Here is a 14,950-nt window from a genome sequence, read left to right on the forward strand (position 1 = left end):
GAAGTCGAACATCATTAGCGCCGGCATGAATAACAATCTTACTGTATTTACTTTTATCACTAGCCAGCACTTTTAAATTTGCCAAGATGTCAGGCGATCTGGCTCCAGGTAAACATTTGACTATGGTGGCTGGTGTCTCTATATTTTTCGTTCCGTACAATAGAATCACCAATAACTAGAGCACTTTCATCAGGTTTCTCAGTGGGTGCATCACTGAGTGGGGAGAACCTGTTTAATGTTTTGATCGGAACAGAAGAGCGGTGTTTTGACCCACGACTACGCTGCCTCACTGTCACCCAGTTGCCCTGCTGCAAAGGCTCTGTTGCCGGAACCAAACAATGTACAGGAATCCCTGAGCTAGACCCATCCCAAAGCCTTATATAGAGCCCTAACATTCTTAATGTCCTCAATTAAAGTTTGGATGCGTGTCTCTAATTCTGAATCCAGGGTTCCCACCCTTCTTGAAAGTACTTTCAAGTACTTGAATTTCAGACAAGGATTCAAGTCCTGGAAAGTACTTGAAAACTAACATAGGTCCTTGAAAGTGCTTGAATTAAATTTGAAATCAGTTTTGTTTATGCTGCTATTTTTAAAATTGTCCAATATGTGCTTCTGTCAAAAACAGAACTAAACACGTGGGTTATTTTTCTGATCTCTTACGCAATCATGCTTAGCACTGCAAAGTTGATTCTGTGCTTGTTTGATCTAATATTTTTTTTTGATTTTTTAAATGTTGTAGATTTAAGTAGCAAATGAGAATAGCTAAAAAAAAACAATGCATATATTTTGAGACAAAGGTCTTCTTTATGATTTTCAGTTTTGTTTGTTAGTTAAAGCAACAGTTTTTAAATAACGAAAGAATATGTAAATGTATTTGTAAGTGTATTTGGGTTAAAAAGCGCCCCCACTGTAGCGACTAAAGGCGCTGTGATTAACAATTAATAGACTGCTGAGTTTTCCATTTTTTGACATGATATGGTTTGATTCAGTTGCTAAATACCATATTATGTTAGGTGTCCTTGGCGATAATCACCATGTTAAGAATGAAACCATCATATTTAAAAACATGATATTAATAATGTTTACGCGCTGTGTAACACATGGATGATTATATATCTATAGCGCAGGGCGTGGTCGCATTAGAGTTAGTGAAGAGAGACGTAAAAGACTGGACATGGCATTAGTTTCATATGGATTACTCGATTACTTAATATTTGTTGTCGATAAAACTTGCTTAGTTTAAAAGTAGACATATCAAGATTTCTATAGAAATATCTCTCACATCTCTTTGTGAAGTATTTGTTGAATTTCAGTTTATTTTAATGAAGCATTTCTAAATGAAGATCATGCAGACAAAGGCTGCAGACAGCACACTCCGTTTTCTTTATTTTATAAATGCACAAAGTTTTCTTATGCGTGTATATTAATACAAGTAGACCCTTTACAGATTCGATTGATGTATTGCTTTTACCTGTACAATCAAATCTGAAAGTGCAATTCAAGTTATTTTCGGCAATATACCACAAAAAAAAGAAAATAGTACACACTCTGCTAAAGTGATTGTTTTGAACAAGTATTAACTTAAACATTATATAAAAAAATAAATAAAAAAAAAACCTTTTTTTTTTTTTTTTTGCTTAAAGGGTTCGTTCACCCAAAAAGGAAAATTATATAATTAATAACTCAGCCTCATGTTGTTCCAAACCCGTAAGACCTCCGTTCATCTTCAGAACACAGTTTAAGATATTTTAGATTTAGTCCGAGAGCTCTCAGTTCCTCCATTGAAGCGGTGTGTCGGTCTACTGTCCATTACCAGAAAGGTAAGAAAAAACATCATCAAAGTAGTCCATGTGACATCAGAGGGCCAGTTTGAATTTGTTGAAGCATCGAAAATACATTTTGGTCCAGAAATAACAAAAACTACAACTTTATTCATCATTGTCTTCTCTTCCGTGTCTGTTGTGAGCGCGTTCACTGCAGTTTGTGATATCCGGTTCGTGAACGAATCACTCGATGTAACCGGATCTTCTTGAGCCAGTTCACCAAATCGAACTGAATCGTTTGAAATGGTTTGCATCTCCAATAAGCATTAATCATTTAAATGGTTCACCGGTTCTTTTGCGCTCCATGTAATGGCGTCATTGGCGATGATTAGAAATGGGTACCGAAACCCGGTATTAAAATGGGCTAAATTATGAAAGACCGTAGTATCAGTAAGATCTGACGTCATCAGTTCTTCTTTCGGTTCTGGAGGGGAAAAAATTAATGTGCTATGTATTTTTGCTTAATAATGTTATCGTGCACATTTTATCTCAGCAAACATTTCTAATGTGCGATCATATTAAGACGTCTGTGAGATCTGTGAGATCTCTCATGCGCGCCCACTCGTTGTGGTGTGTGACTGACAGACAGGCTCCGCGGGCACACCACAACGAATGCGGCACACGCACAGACATAACAGTATGAAAACTCACGCTTAATAATAAAGAGTGACTATGGCGAAGAGATTTGCTTAATAATGTTATCGTGCACATTTTATCTTCCCACACATTTCTAAAGTGCGATCATATTAAGATGTTTGTCTGTGAAATCTGCGAGAGCTCTCATGTGCGCCGCGGAGGCTGTCTGTCAGTCACACACACACACACAACAATAACGAGCGCGGCGCGCACACACACGCATAAGGGGCCGTTCATATATTATGCGCACTCAAGTTCGTCATTTCAAATGTAGGCACGCGATATGCGCGCTCATAATGGAAGTGACGCGGTCGCCACTCGCTCACGGTGCGACGAGCTCGTTCTCTCCAGGCCCGTCCGCTCCGCATCGAGTTAAAAACATCTCAACTTTTCAGAATGCCGCAAGCGCACCGCAGGTCATGTAACTTCCTCACCTTTTCTGTAACAACGTTGGAAGCTCAGTCAAGATGAAGGAACAGCTGATAGCTGTATGTGGATTTTTAAAGTAATTTAGTAGCAGAGCTATTGCAAGCAGTTTTTAGTGTTGCAAATCCATTTATCCTTTGCTGAAATTTCCGCGTTTTCATGGAGAGAGCAGGTCATGGTTGCTTAGCAATGGCAGACTCCTCAGGAGCGCAAGTGCCCGAAGGCTTTGGGGGAAAAATCAGAAAGCGACGCGATATGTGGACGGCCCCTTACAGTACGAAAACTCCTGCTTAATACAAAGAGTTAAGATGGCGGAGACAGCAAAATGTTTCCAAAGTGTGGTTATACTTCACTAGAGTTGATGCAGACAACGCTGGTTGTCGTAAGTGCAACACAATTTTTGCATGTAAGGGTGGAAACACAAGCAATCGGTCAAAGCATCTTTCAAAAGTGCATTATGTGCAGACAGAGAAATGCAAAGTTTTCGACTGCCTAAACACAACACAAAGTAACACAGTAAGACAAAACAAAGTACCGATAAGAATACCGTTAAAGTATCGGACCATTAAGCAGTATCGGTAAGAGTAGTAATACCATTAAAACCTTAATGATATCCATCCCTAACGATGATTGCCCTTGATTCAAGCCTTTGGTTTACCCGCACTCATAACATTAGCACAGAATCAGTTCAGAATCAAGCACCAGAAGTACCAGTTTTGTTCTAGAATCGGACGCGTCCAACAGAAACGGTTCTTGACTTGTGAACGAGTCAGTCTTTTGTTCGTTATCTGGCTTGGCTCGGTGTTTATCTTCAGTTCTCTCTTCACAGCAGTTCAGTCAGTGTACTGTTTGAGTAAATGAATTACTCCGGGATATTGGTTTGTTTTAACTCAGAGGGAGTGTCAGCCACATTAAAAAAGTTAACAGCTTAAGTCATTTGTGGATCACTCTAAAAAAGACTGGGTTAAAAACAACCCAAATTGGGTTGTTTTTAACACAACTGCTGGGTAAATATAGGACAGAACCCATATGGGGTTAAACTAACCCAAGAAGTTGGGTTATTAATTTTAACCCAGCAAATGGGTTGTTTTTTCTACCCAAAAATTGGTTATTTTTACAAAAATAATGGGTTAATTTGATTTCATAAATGGGTTATATTTTCAAAGGTAAGTTTTATTCCTTTTAACATTAAATATACCACATAATAAACAAACAGATCAACATTGTATTATCTTTATTTTTCTTTCAGCATATTACACTTTGTAATTACACTTTACCTCAACCAAAAATTCAAGAGATCATACAAAACTAAAAAAATAATTACATTTATAAACAGTATTTAAAACAATTTCTTTCATTTTTATGGTTTGCCTCTGTAACTCATAATGGGAATTCATAAAGGGGAAGTCATGGCCTAGTGGTTAGAGAATCAGACTCACAATCAAAGGGTTGTGAGTTTGAGTCTCGGGGCCAGCAGGAATTGTGGGTGGGGGGAGTGCATGTATAGTTCTCTCTAAACCTTTGACTTAGGTGCCCTTGAGCAAGGCATCGAACCCCCAACTGCTCCCCGGGTGCCGCAGCATAAATGGCTGCCCACTGCTCCGGGTGCGTGTGCACTTTGGATGGGTTAAATGCAGAGCACAAATTCTGAGTATGGGTCACTTGGCAGTAAAACATTTCTACATAAAAATGTAATGGATGATCATCAGTACACATAAAGTAATACTTTTCCTCAAGCAATAAAACAGTTGTTTATACAAAAAAAAAACAGAACAACAAAAATCTCATGTGCAAATAAAACTAAAATTCTACCTCGTGTTCTTGAACCACTGTTTGTTCAAAGAACCTCTTATAATCTACTTGCAAGAATGTAGTGCCCAGTGCAAAAATTTCACTGTTGAGGATTCACTTCCCTCCAACTCAAAAATATTATGAATAAACTCCTGAATATAGAAACACTGTTTTGTTTACATCAAAAACATAAAACGATTTGAAATATACATTTACTGTCCCAATGAGAGTGCTTTGTTCCAAAGCTTCTCCTGCGAGGATGACAAATGCCTGCGACGTAATGTGTCCATTTTCAAGTTACAGGACATAAGGGTAAGGTCTTGATGCTTCAGCCTGCTGGAGGTACTCCACCATATTTGTTCCAACCTAAAGGACAGATAATGCAAATGAATAAAGGTGAAACAGAATGGGAGTGTCAGGGGTGTGGGTATGGGTGGTGGGTTGGGATTCATTCGAAACTGTTTATTCAATCAAGCAGTCTTTAGAAACAGTAGGTCTTGTATAGCCAGAGCTTTGGATGAGGCAAAATACCTGAAAATTATTACAGCTTGATCTGGCCCACTTTGACAAAGACACTGACAGGGATGCAAAGCAAGTCAAAAGAGTTTTGGTAACACTTGAAATACTTTAATTTTACTTTAATTTAACATTCTGCCCTACAAAAGCAAAAGACCTTAACTTGTTAGAGTGTGAAACTAAAAAAAATTACTTTTTTTTTTATTTGTCTAGTAAAATTAATTATAGCTAGGACACTAGAAATTTGATGTTTTAGTAATGAAAATTATCTACAGAAAAAAAAAATTGTGAGCTCAGACTTATTTATCCAAGATACATTATAAATTAAATTACCAAGTTCTTATGGAGCATATCTTGTCAACATGTTACTATATATAAGACTGGAATAACGATGTTGGAAATTCAGTTTTGATCACAAAAAAAAAAAAAAAAAAAATGTTTTTAATATATTCAAATAGCAAATATTAATTTATTGTAACAATATTTCACAACATTACTATTTTTGCTGTATTTGGATCAAATAAATGCCTTTGTAAGCAGAAGAGACTTAATTTAAAAACATTTTAAAAAATCATACCGATCCCAAACGTTTGAATGGTAGTGTATTCAACCTGGTGAAGTCATTAAATGATTGAAGTAAATTTCTTGAGTCGTACTTACAGGCTGAATGTCAATGAAAGCTTTTTTGCTTTCATCATTGCTGGGCCGGATTGTTTTTCTGCCAATTTTGTAGGGTGGAGGTGGTAGCAAAACAGGTAACCGCTTTAGTGGAAGATTTCCCTTTGCATCTGTAGGAAAATAATATTACATTCATCAACACTACTAAAAACAGTAGCGAGTTGTCATTGAGAATATAGGGCCAGATTTACTAAACAGCTCAAATTAGCGTGAGTCCAAAATCCCATAAAAGAGTAGACTGAAGTGTAAAGTTCTGCTGTTGATCCACTGACAATATGCAAATAAAAAAAAAAAACAGACACATAATGACCAACATATCCTACCAAGAGCAGCAGAAATTAAAAGCAATGTTATAACATCTTTGTCTGGCATTCTAAATAAATGAGATGAGAGGAGAAAATGCTGCATTTTCTAGCAGCAATTTTTGCCAAGCACAAAAATGGGTTATATAAACTACCACAAATATGCAGTAATGTTAGTTGCAAAAAAAAAAAAAAATTTGCCCAATTTTTCATTACTGCATTGCTTTATTAATCCTGATATCACTATGGTGCAAGCTATTAGTAAATCTGGCCCATAATATCAAAATATTGTAGAAACATTTTAACCTTCTGTCATTTCTTCAGCTGTACATGGAAGCTTTGCTTCTCGCTTCGCAAAAAGCAAGATCCTGTCAGTATACCAGCCATTTTTCAAACAGTTTTGGGGCTTCATCTTGATGTAAAATGTGAAAGTCCTGTGCAATCTAAAAGCAAAAATAACAAAAAAAACTTTTCACAAAAAAGACTTAATATAACCAATGTTACCATATGACAAAGACATTATGTTAACATACCATGCCTGAGGTAGTTAGCCGAGGAAACTCATGGAGGACCTCAAACATATTTTTCGCATGTACTGTTCCACCTGGCTGATGGGCTATGTGTTGTTTCTTAGACATTGTTTAATTTCCTCAGCTCTCTCTTCAGATACGGTTGATTCTACTGGACAAAGAAATAACAATGCTGTTAATCAAATAGAGGCTTATGAACATTTTTTACATGTAAAAGGATTAGTTTCCATAAAAACAGAAATACTCTTCAGAGCTTTTCAACACTTTAACTAGTAAATCCTGGATGTTTCTAAACTCCATGCAAACTGATTCCTGAATTATACTGCTTATACATTTCACTTTGCTCATAAGTCGTTCCAAACCAGTAAGATCTCCGTTCATCTTCGGAAGACAGTTTAAGATATTTTAGATTCACCAAATGAACTGAATAGTTTTAAACGGTTCACGTCTCCAATACGCATTAATCCACAAATGACTTAATGTGAACGAGTCAATCTTTTGTTCGTTATCTGGCTCGGTTCAGTGTTCATCTTCAGTTCTCTCTTCACAGCAGTTCACTCAGTGTACTGTTTGAGTAAATGAATTACTCCGGGATATTGGTTTGTTTGAACTCAGAGGGAGTCTCAGCCACATTAAACAAGTTAACAGCTTAAGTCATTTGTGGATAAATGCATATTAGAGATGCAAACCATTTTTAAAACGATTCAGTTTAATTTGGTGAACTGGTTCAGGAAGATCCAGTTACATCTAATGATTTGTTTGCTAACCAGATATGACAAACTGCTTTGTTTTAAACTCTCTCTCACAACAGACACGGAAGAGAAGACAATGCTGAATAAAGTTGTAGTTTTTGCTATTTCTGGACCAAAATGTATTTTCGATGTTTCAAAATATTCTAACGGACCCTCTGATGTCACATGGACTACTTTGATGATGTTTTTCTTAGCTTTCTGGACATGGACAGTATACCGTACACACAGCTTCAATGGAGGGACAGAAAGCTCTCAGACTAAATCTAAAATATCTTAAACTGTGTCCTGAAGATAAACGGAGGTCTCACAGGTTTGGAACAACATGAGGGTGAGTTATTAATGACATAATTTTGTTTGTTGGGTTAAGTAACGTTAACCCTTTAACTAAACGGGTATAACCACAATAACTTTACCGGATCTTTTTAATAATAGTAACAGTTGTTTTTTAGGGTTTATTGTAATTTTATTATCAATGTATGGCAATAATTTAAATTAGATGAGATAAAAGTGTCACCTACAGCGAAAGGCTGTGGATTTGCCACCACGGACAGTCAAGAGCAGGTCTGAGAGGAAAAAACAATATATTTTAGTCCAAGATTAATTGACACTTACCTGGATTTCAAATAATAATACTGATAAATAAATAAATGATTATAAATGTATTTTATTGTGAAAAAAAAAAAAAAAAACTAAACACATCAGACAGAAAAAAAATAGGTAACATTATCTCTGCTGCTCGCAAATGCACGATGCTTTATGATCTATCATATCATATAAGTGATATTTTAAAACCAGAACGGCACATGTTTGCCAATCGGTAACGATTCGATGATAAAAAGACCAAAACAAACCTTTATTTCACCAGAAAAAAAGGCTGAAGTCAGTTTGTTTTTAAAATAATTTCTCTTGTAACGATTCAAAATATGCCCGCGACAGATGACCCAAAAAGTGGGTTATTTTGACTTAGCACTGCATGCAGTAAGATGGAGGATGGGCAGCTTTGTGTACTAAAGGTGGTTAAAATGTATAAAATGTATTTGCTTAAAGGCTGTAATGGACATCTAATTTTTATAATCTAAAAAGGCAAGGAATGCACGTTTACATCACATGTGGCATTGAAATTAATTGACAATGGACTTTGAAGTAAATTATGTTAACAGTTAACGTAAGTTAAGAAGAAACGTAAGACTTTGAAAAAAGGGTCGTTTAAAACATAAAACCTGTAGAAAACGTATTTACTATCTAGCAGGCATTACAAACCAGCAAACCAAAACGAGCGAATCTGGCGATGCGTCATGTAAACGTGACTGTTGTCGCACATTTCTTTGCCTTTTTATCGCTCGTTCGCTCAGTATTATGTTATGTGTGTAAATATGTTTAAAAATACATATCAAATGTATAAATATATTGATACGAACCTTATTTCTCCAAATATTACAGCGTGTGTGTGGCATCCACCTCCACTTCGAATTCAGTCAGCTCGCGCTGCGTCAGCGCTGATCCTGCGCTGAGTTAATTTGACCCAATGAGCTGGGTTATTGCGTCCGAGTGGGGGAGGGGGTGCATTGATTCAGCTCTCAGTGAAAACGACCCAGAAAATAACCCAGCGGTTGGGTTACATAGAACTACCCAAAAACTACCCAAGACTGAGAAAATAACCCAAAAAATTTACCCAAATGGCTCAACCCAGCACTTGGGTAGAAAAAATAACCCAGGATTTTTTAGTGTGATTAATGCTTATTGGAGACGAGAACCGTTTCAAATGATTCCGTTTGATTTGGTGAATTTGTTCAGTCTAATCATTCATTTCGAGAACCGGACATCACTACACTACACTGACTGAAAGCTCTCTGACTAAATCTAAAATATCTTAAACTGTGTTCCGAAGATGAACGGACCGCGAGATTTGCGTCCTGCGGGATCCCAATCTCAAAGTCTAGCGCATTAACCTATGGAGAAGCAGTGATAATTAGGCTCAATGCCGGGAAAGTATAAATTCAATGGGATTTACAATAAAACAGATTTACAAAATAGTTTTGACACTTCTCCAAGGGCGTAGATTACGTGGGGGACGCAGGGGACATGTCCCCCCACTTTATATCACAGAAATTTGTCCCCTGCACTTTTTTGGTCAAGTGTGTTCGAATAGAGGTTTTCAAGAGCTGGTGTGAGTGAATATAGATTTAAACTCAATGAGACAGGATAGTCTGCGCATGACATGGTATTTTATTCGGACCCAGAAAGCGAGATGAACATCAAGGAGCGCTATACACACTCATGAAGAGTTTGTTTCATTCATACTCGAAGCCGCAGGGCGCTCTCGCGCAGAAAGTCATACCAGGAAGTTCCTAATATGGGCAAAAGCATCCAGCTATTGCTGTATGAAAAACCAGACACTTTTGGAAACACGAACACATTAAACATACGATTTCGTAAAAATGTTTTTTCGAGTCATCTCCAGCAGGTGATAAATAAAGTATATGAACAATGCAGTTCTAATTGCATTTATTACAGTATAGAATCTATTCTGCCTTATTATTATGTGATTAAAAAAGTGTTTGTAGTATATAAAACAAATCATTATTATTTGTTGTTGTCCAGCTGTTACATATTTATATGCCAATTAAAAGCTAGACATTAGAGAAAAAACGAACAGTAAACTAGTTTTTTTTTTTTTTTTAAGTCTCTTCTGTTCACCAGTCCTGCATGTATTTGATCCAAAGTACAGTAAAGCAGTAAAATTTTGAAACATTTTTACTAGCCTATTTAAAATAACTTTTCTATTTGAATATATTTCAAAATGTAATTTATTGAGATTTTAAAGCTGAATTTTTTGCATCAGTACTCCAGTCACACGATCCTTCAGAAATAATTCTAATGTTCTGATTTGCTGCTAAAAAACACTTATGATAATGTTGGAAACAGTGGAGTATAATTTTTTCAGGTTTCTTTGATGAATAGAAAATTCAGAAGAACAGCATTTATCTCAAATATCTTTTGTAAAATGATGTCTTTATCATCACTTTTGTTCAATTTAAAGAATCCTTTCTAAAAAAAAATAAAAAATAAAATCAATTTATTATTATTATTTATTATTAATTTAAAAAAAATTTGGGGAATTTTTTTTTTTTGGAAAATAAAGCTTTTGAATGGTATAGGGTGTAATGTTGCGAAAACTTTTTGTTTCACATAAATGCTGCTTTTTGGATCCTTCTATTCACCAAAGAATACTGAAAAATGAACTCATCTGTTTTAAATATTGATCATCAGCAAATCATCATATTAGACTGATTTCTGAAAGATGTGATACTGAAGACTGGAGTAATGATGCTGAAAATTCAGCTTTGATCACAGGACAAAATTACATTTGACAATAAATTCAAATAGAAAACAGTTATTTTAAATAGTAAAAATATTTCACAATTGCTTTTGCTGTACTTTGGATCAAATAAATGCAGGCTTGGTGAGTAGAATTATATTGTTTATATTATATTGTAATGTTGTGTGTGTGTGTGTGTGTGTAATTTCTGTCCCCCTCACTTCTGAAAAGATGGCTACGCCCCTGCACGTCTCTATTGAGTGAATGTGCAAATGTTTAATGTTAACAGGTTTTACTATGTTATTAAAACATTTAACAGCTTTTTATATATAAAAAGCTGAGACAAATTAATTCTTAATTTAAAAAAAAAAAAACAGTGAATGCATTTATTATCAATATTTCAGAAACTGCATTTGAATATTACCAGTACTGAATTTAATGGATTTCAAGTCCTTTAAACACGACTGTCTAAAACGGTTTCATTTTATAAAACCTACACATTCAAAACATCATTATTACTCTGACATTTCTTTAATGTAAATATTAAGTATAAGTGCAATGGTAAGTACAGTAAGGTCTTTCAGATGTTATGTGCTGGGGGTGTGCTATTCAAAGGTGCTTGATTTAATAAAATGGTGCTTTAAAAAGTCCTTGAAAGTCCTTGAATCTGGTGTTCATGAAAGAGTGGGAACCCTGGAAATCTTCTGTCAGCCTAACTATTTCCCTGCTTTTATCACATGTGAATCCCTCATCTGCGACAGAAATCAATAAACTGTACATGTGACAAGAGGTGCAAATAACAATAGCAGGAGAAGCCATTACTCACCATGCTTGATGAAATATTCTTACCACGGTTGTTTGATGAACTTTTGAAAAACTGGAGAGAGAGGATAGGAGAAAAGAAAACAGGGTAACACTTTAGAATGCTGTTTCTTACTACATAACTGACAAGGAATCATTGAAGAATTAACAGGTAATTTTTCATTAACACTTAACTCACTACTGTTAACTACTAAGGAAGATATGTTAATTAATCAGTATGCAATACAATTTTATGATTGTGTTAAGTAACAGTTAGCTAATCATTAACTAATGAATTCTGTCATACCTACTGAAGTTAGGGTTCAAGAAAAATAACTATGAAGTAACTACTAATAAACAGTTATACACAATTTCATTGAATTGTGACCCTTTCATATAAAAGTTATTAGCAGTTGTAGTAGTATAAAAATGCAATATTAATAAATGCAATACATTTTACAGCCTGTGAAAATCTGTATACACATGTAACTCTCCAATACCTACAAAAAAGTCTCTTGGAGCAAAATCCAAAACCCAACAGGAAGTCGGTTATTTCTAATATTATGAGCAAATTTTGTGTCATTTTTGTCATTTCCATGCGTTGTATTTTAACTAACTCCTCCTAGAGATTAATTCAGATCAACACCAAATTTGGTATGCCTAATCTAAAGGCCTTTGCGATGTTAAATTGCGAAGCTTTTGAGTTTTCGTTGAAGGGCCTGTGTGTGGCGGCCTGGCGAATTTCGATGATTCGCCATGAAACAGGAAGTTGCTATAACTCAGACATACAATGACCAATCTGCCCCAAACTTCACATGTTTGATGCGACTCCTGGCCTGAACAGTTTGACACGACCATATTCAGTTATAGTCATAGCGCCACCTATTGACAACAGGAAGTGATATATTTTACGCTGCGACAAACTACTCCTAGAAATTTTTGACATCAATGTCTTTTTTGTGGTCAGTCTAATCTAAAGGCCTGTGTGATGTTAAATTGTGAAGATCTTGAGTTTCCGTTAAAGGGCGTGTCCATGACGGCGTGACAAAGTTCGATGTCTTGCCATGGGAATAAAATATGTTATAACTATTTATGACATAAAATGTCCGATCTTCCCCAAACTTCACATGTGTGATAAGAGTCCGGCCTGAACACATCTGAAGGCCAATATTCCAACGGGTGTGGCAAAATGGCCCAATAGCGCCACCTATACACATTCAACGGAGTGTGCCTCGAGCTATGTTCCACGTACATGTACAAAATTCGGTACACATATGTAACACTCCAATACCTACAAAAAAGTCTCTTGGAACAAAATCCGAATCCCAACAGGAAGTCGGTTATTTAGAATTTTCTCTGGAAAATTGGCGCTGTTTTTGCCATTTTCAGGGGTTGTACTTTAACGAACTCCTCCTAGAGATTTATTAAGATCAACAGGAAACGTGGTCAGTTAAATCTAAAGGCCTTTACAATGTTAAATTGTGAAGATCTTGAAGTTTCGTTAAAGGGCATGTCCATGACGGCCTGACAAATTTTGATGTTTCGCCATGAAAAAGGAAGTTGCTGTAACTCAGACATACAATGTCCAATATGCCCCAAACTTCACATGTTAGATAAGACTTCTGCCCTTAACAGATCTACATGCCCATATTCAGTTATAGCCATAGCGCCACCTGCTGGCAACAGGAAGTGACATGTTTTACGCTGCGACAAACTACTCCTAGAAATAGTATGACATTGTTTTTTTTGTGGTCAGTCTAATCTAAGGCCTGTGCAATGCTAAATTATGGAGATCTTGTTTTTTCTTTAAAGGGCGTGTCCATGGCGCCATGACAAAATGTGTTGTTTCGCCACAGTAAAGGAAGTTGTTGTAACTCAGGCATAATTTATTCGATCTTCCCCAAACTTCACATGTTCGATAAGAGTCCTGCCCTGAACACAACTGAAGGCCAATATTCCATTATAATGATAGCGCCACCTGCTGGCAACAGGAAGATTGGCACATATATGGAATAACTTTGATATATTCCACTTATATTTATGAGTTTAAATGCATATTTCTCATCGCTCACCTATTTACTGAAGCCACTCGCTGCCGGTGAGCCCGGGTGCGAGGGCCCGTTCATCGCTGCTTGCAGCTTTAATTAGGGCTCAAGCCTGGAGGGCGAGAGCCCTATTGTTTTCCTTAGGATTATTTATTATTATTATTATTATTATTATTATTATTATTATTATTATTATTATTATTATTATTATTATTTTCTAAGGTTACGGGGGCTTTTGGGGCCCTTAACATGCTTAAAAAGTCTTGAAAATTGGCACACACATTGGGACCTGCGGCCATTAGGGCCGGGCAGAGACTGATACACGGGCGTGGCACAGCGCCCCCTGGAATATGGAGGGCCATATATCATACATACTTGTACTTAGACACACGAAACTCGGTACACATATAGAACTCATCAATACAAACAACTTTCGTATTGCATATCATAGGCTTCGCCCAACAGGAAGTTGGCTATTTAGGGTTTATTATTCATATTTGTCGTCAAAGTTGTGGGGGCTTTTGGAGTCCTTAACATACTCAAAAACTCTTGAAAATTTGCACACACTTTGCAATCTGTGGCCTTTAGGAGCCTGCAGAGGTTGGGACCCGGGCATGGCACAGGGGCTCTACGGCGCCCCCTGGAACACAGTCATAAATGTTGATGTATAGCTCACACATACTTGCACGTATTAATATGAAACTCAGTGCACATATAGATCTCATCGTGCCGAACAACTTGCGTATTGCATGTCATAGGCTCCGCCCAACAGGAAGTCAGCTATTTATAGTTATGTAAAAAGCGCATGCTCTGGAATTTGATATACTTGTCATAGGTTTTTTACTCCATTGCCACCAAACTCCGTCAACATGATCTCAAGACATTGGGGATGAGAAATTGAAAGGGGATTTTTGATATCTCGAACGGTTTGCTCGTAGCGAGGCGTTGAATTTATGGCGAGAATTGAGAAACAGGAAGTGTCTAATAACATCCACATACATTTCCTAATTTTAATCAAACTTCATCAGATTATTCATTGTATGATGTCGATCGCATATATGTGACTATTAGGAGTCAAAGTTATAGCGCCACCAACTGGCAGCAGGAAGTGTCATTTTCAAAATGCTTTGAATTCAGCCTCTTATTTTTACTCGATTTGCTTCAAACTTCATCAGAATAATGTTAAAACACAGCCGATATAAATCTGCTGGGGGGATATTGATATCTAAAAAGCTCTATAGCGCCACCTTTTGTCAAAAGTGGGGGGATTAGTTTTAGCTACAGACACCAAACTCAGTACAAAAATTGTTCTTATCAAGACGGACAACTTT

General features: G+C 36.5%; 1 long non-coding RNA gene across 4 annotated transcripts; it reads right to left on the minus strand.

Annotated features, from left to right (window-relative positions):
• Window positions 1-413: 413 nt before the first annotated feature.
• Window positions 414-9,469, minus strand: LOC128026445 (uncharacterized). 4 transcript variants are annotated; one of them, XR_008186429.1, is made up of 6 exons: window positions 8,873-9,469; window positions 7,969-8,017; window positions 6,706-6,853; window positions 6,479-6,615; window positions 5,853-5,980; window positions 414-5,042 (listed from the first exon to the last, which is right to left on the minus strand). It is a non-coding gene; the product is annotated as an uncharacterized LOC128026445 (long non-coding RNA). The 4 variants fall into 4 exon arrangements; XR_008186428.1 differs by having other exon boundaries at window positions 7,973-8,017; window positions 8,873-9,460; XR_008186426.1 differs by lacking the exon at window positions 8,873-9,469 and having other exon boundaries at window positions 6,706-6,850; window positions 7,973-8,232.
• Window positions 9,470-14,950: the final 5,481 nt, after the last annotated feature.

This window comes from Carassius gibelio, chromosome A2 (assembly GCF_023724105.1).
Source record: "Carassius gibelio isolate Cgi1373 ecotype wild population from Czech Republic chromosome A2, carGib1.2-hapl.c, whole genome shotgun sequence".
NCBI lineage: Eukaryota > Metazoa > Chordata > Actinopteri > Cypriniformes > Cyprinidae > Carassius > Carassius gibelio.